The sequence below is a fragment of the Pyxicephalus adspersus genome, chromosome 10 (genome assembly GCF_032062135.1).
Source record: "Pyxicephalus adspersus chromosome 10, UCB_Pads_2.0, whole genome shotgun sequence".
NCBI classification, from domain to species: domain Eukaryota; kingdom Metazoa; phylum Chordata; class Amphibia; order Anura; family Pyxicephalidae; genus Pyxicephalus; species Pyxicephalus adspersus.
This window is the reverse complement of record NC_092867.1, coordinates 38,302,473-38,307,430: the sequence shown is the minus strand read 5'-3', so window position 1 is coordinate 38,307,430 and position 4,958 is coordinate 38,302,473.

The window sequence follows — 4,958 nt, the reverse complement described above, 5'->3', positions numbered from 1 at the left end:
TGTTAATTCTGTAAACTACAAATTGTAAATAAAGTTTAGCAAACCTATTGTAACAAATTAATTTTTATGCAATAAATTATATTTCCTAGTCTAATAAAAAGTTGCTTTGTGTTTTTTCACCTTTGATTAAAAGGAACTTTAGTATAAAGGATAAATTGTTCAAATTGAATTATTGTCCTTGAATCTGAAAAAAAGTAAATGGCTAGATCTTTAAATCTTAGATATTAGATATAATTTAGAGGACACTTTCCAAGATTAGATGGGTCACAAAGAGGGCACCTGGTTTACCAATACTAGGTAAGTAGAGAGAATGGATAAGACATTTGGTTCAGGGCAAAGGTCTTTTTGGGTTTGGGTACACTGGAACAGACATATTTGGGGTAAGTTGGCTTTGCCCAGGGCTCAGCTTTAACCTAAACCTAAACTTTAACCTAAAATGAAAGAAAGCCAATTGCCTTTTCAAATAATGTTGCTGACCTCTGCCTTTTCTTGTTTTATGTGGGACTTTTTAGGCATGTATTTTATTTAAATCAATTCTTTGGATATAATTTAAAATGTCAAATGTTTGTTTATATCTATATATATATATATATATATATATATATATATAAATATATATATAATAAATTAAAATGCCTGATATACATCACATAAATAACATAGCTGAACAATTCTCAATGGGTATTTTATTCAACGCGTTTCACAGAACATTCGTCCGCTTCCTCAGGAAAAGACCATGAGATATGAGCCACCCTTTCAATGAAATATAACAATCCAAAAATTTCCTCTCACACCAACAGCATGGATGAAATGAACATAGCAATGCGTGTGAAGAGGAGAGAAACACACTGCACCAAATAAATAGTTTTTTGTAAAAATGGCACTGGGTCCTAATGAATGAAAGCCAGCACAGAAATTGATTAAATCGTGTTTTTTGGTGTCAGCATGTCCTCTGTCTTATATTTAAAACACATCTGTTTATATTATTTAAACCACCACGCTCAGGGCAGATGGATAAGACAGAAAAGGTGTACTTTTTGGGCATGTTAGCAGAAGAGTGCAAAAAGAGTATGAACTCCAACCTATGCTGCTGAAGGAAGGGGGCACATTTTGACCTTTTCGCCTTGAGTAATAATGGCAATTCCCAATCAAAATGTTATTGCTAAGAAAGTTTGAGATACAACATTTGTGTTAGCCTAGAAAAACTGTTCATTTCTACTGCTCTGGAATCTGAGAAGCCATTTTTATGGTATTGTAGTTGGGGGGTATTTAGAACCTAATGCAGGCAGGGTCCATGTTATGCAGGTACTAGAGTGATGGTGTGTGGAGCGGTGTTGTAGAACAGTTACCATCCTCATCAATGCTTCCTACTGTTTTTGGGGTCATTGTTAGATTGTATAACAGCAAAAATTACTGCTGCTGGCGGTCTTCGTATTACATAGCCCACTTAAAAAAACAGTCCCTGTTTTGAAATGAAAATACACTGAAAGAGACAATGATTTTCAGTGTGCCACGGACCCACTAATGTCACATTTTACTTTGTCAATTGTGACCATTGTATGCAACACTCAAACAATGAATCAGAATTTATTCTCTGTTAACTTCTAGGATTTTTTTGGATTTGGCACAATCAGAACCTACAATTTTTGGACCAGCTCAGTTAAACAGCCCTACAACCAAACTTAGACAAATTCTAGCAATGCTACTGATAATGTAACCTGGGTGTGTTAGAAAGCCTGTGAAAGAAGATCGGGTATACTTACCTTTTATAGTAGCCAATGTGTTGAAACTACACCTCTTCACTTCTTCCTAACCACAACCATAATTTGACCCTTTGGGTGGGTAAGTAATAGCTGTTACTGCCGCACGCAGTGGTTCCTTCCTTCAGCTCATACATCTTGTACTTAATGTGAGGAAGCGAGAATACCCACAGTACATATCAAGGAAGCAGGCAATGGCTGAAATGCAAAAAGTGAAAACTTTTTAATACACAGGTTGTTGAAAGTAAAGTTTATTCAATTTTTTACAGGATATTTTGTGTTTAGAAAAAACCATCACAAAGAAAAAGTTCTTAAATGCATTTATAACTTTAGTTCCACTATCGGTAATAATTGGATTCTTGTTTGAATTTTTTTTGTAAATATCCCCCTAAAATGTTTTTTTTTTTTTAACCACTTCTTTTAAACCGCTTCTGCCGACTTCTTTAACTGGGTTATAGATACATTGGCAACCTTCCCTGAGGCATCAAGTTCACAACCCACACTACTGACTGTAAATAGATTTCTACATTACCAGCACAGGCCTACAATTTACATACATATTATTTCTCTAACAAGCCTGCAATGCTTTTTATAACCTAAAAGTGTAACACAATGTTCCCACATGATAGATATAACTGTTTATCTACATGTCCTAAAATATTTATAGTAGCACTTTACATTTCAGAAAAAATATATATTTATGGTGGAATGGAGGCAAGATTAAGTCCTGCACAAAGTATAACTCTTGGAATCTGCATAAGGACCATTTCTTGGCCACATGGCTATGCCACCCCAAACTCTGTTTTTAGCAGTTCCAATATAACCAGTAAATTTTTCTTAAGCATTCTTTTAAAGAACCCCTAGATCATAAATGCCAAACTAATGTTTTTCTGCCCCACATATGGTTTATTTGTACCTTTTTTGTATACTAATATACTAAATATACTAAAAAAAATATATATAGTATATGTTTTATATAAGTATTTTAGGTGCCTAAAGTTTGCTTTAAACAGAACTAAGCTTAATTGTAAAAAGGTAATATTATAAATTATTGTTTGGGCGCAATAAGAACAGCATTGTCTTCTGTAAAAGCTTGTGTATTTATTTGAATTTGAACATTCTCGCTTTCCTGAGTCAATCAGAGAGCACTAGAGGTTTTGAATGGGGTAGACTTGTCCCCATTTAAGCTCTACTTCCGGGGATCGTACACAGGATTCCCAGGGCTGCATGAACGATTGCAGCCCTGAGAATCCACTGTGATCCCGGGACACTGGAGGTTAATTAACCTTTTGAAAGATGCACTGGGTCCCGCCATCGTCTTTCTTTGTCTTCCAGTTTCTGCTTATGCCACCCAATCTCGTACTGCGCAGGTGCAACACTGCACATGCATGAGATCGGGATTTTTCCCCCATTAAAGAGAAAGCTCAGAAGAAGCAGCCGGAAGCCTCCTGGCATTTGTGATGTGGGTATACTGGGAGGCTCTGCTGCAGCGATAAAGACAGTATGGGTGGAGCTTCCACTTTTTTTTTTTCTCTGGGTCAGCCGGAATTTTTTTTAACCAGGGTAGGATGAAGATATCAGTGAATAGGCAGATGGCAGCCCCAACTTTTCAGTAAACACCCAAAAAAAGCCAAACTGAAAAGTGCTGGGTGGTGCGTCCGGTAGAAGGGGCTGAGGAGAACACTGCCTCTAGGTTACTCCACTTTGTGCTCGTATCAGTTTTTAAGACTATTTTTGGTCCTGTTTTGTATTTAGTGAAAAAGTTTTTTATTGAACATGCTTTCTACTTAGTGTGGGATATTTATTTGTTGCAGTTTAACATGCTTGCAAAAGAAAAACACTGAAGGTGGTGCCTTGCTCATCAGCTAATACTGGTCATTTGGCTGAAATGCCAAGCTCACAAAATGGTTATGCTGTGGGTCTTACAAAGCTATAAAGACAGGATAGAAAACCAAATGTCTTTCATCTATTTATTACAGAAAGGTATTGGAACACACAGTGTACCACATTTGTTTTGAATAGGGCTGCAAAGCCACAGAGCAGTCAACGTGTTCACTGCAGAAAGCACAATCAATGGGCATATAAGTGTCAGAACGGCACCAATGACAGAAGTGAGCCTGGTCTAATGAATCACATTTATTTTTACACCATGAGGATGTCTGGTGTGTCATTTTCCTGAAGAAGATATGGCAGCAAAGGCAATGTGACTGAAAGAATCTGCTCTGCAGGTACCACAGAACACCATCAGTCTTGTAAAGTTCATGCCTCAATGGGCCAAATCTCTTCTGGAGACACCAGGAGGACCTGCACAATATTAGGCAGGTAGTGTATATGGTAATAATATTTTTTTCCTTGCTAAAAAACTAACTGGACATTTTAGATTGGATAAGTTTGAGTGGTTGCTACAAACTGCCACTTACCTGTCTCTTGAATTCTTTAGGCTTCCTATTCATCGTGTAATGGAGTAAAGGAAGCCAGATTGGTCCAAAGAATAGCCATTTTGGCTGGATACGATGTGTGTTCCCATGATTATTACATAAGATTTTATCTTTAGAGAGTAAAATCTCTTCTTTCGGACTTCAATTCCCTCCAGGCAGGTGCTGGTACGTATGCTACGTATACTACGGTAAAATATACACATAAATGTTATTACATTTTTCAGTTTATGTACAGGCGAAACTGTTAGCAACTATTGTCACTGAGACAGTAGGTGATGAGGAATCCAATATTTTTTTGTGGTGATCAAAACAAACTCTTTCAATAGGAACACCTTTTTCTGGTAACAGTAGGTAGATCGCCTCACTTTAGGGAGACTTCCTCCCATTTTAAGTTGCTTTTCTAGGATAGGAGATAAAGGGAAATCTCACAAGAGGTGACGTGCAAAATTATGAACATGCCAAATTGTTCCATTGTTCTATTAATTTGCTATTGTTTCCTTGCTTAAATATTTCAGTTTAGAGTAGAACTATAGGAAGAATCCTTGCTACTTAGGTACATATTAATGGCAGATTAATGTGAAGGCAGTCTGTCAGACCCCATAATTTGGATTAGATTTTATAGAGGATATGTGAGACCATTTTATCCTATAAATTATCCTGTGTGAGTGTTAGAGCCTGTTTGCATAGAAGGCCAATTTTCAGTGCTGCCACTGCTTACCTGGTACCTAATTTCGGAGTTTGCTGTGCCCACTATGGGAAC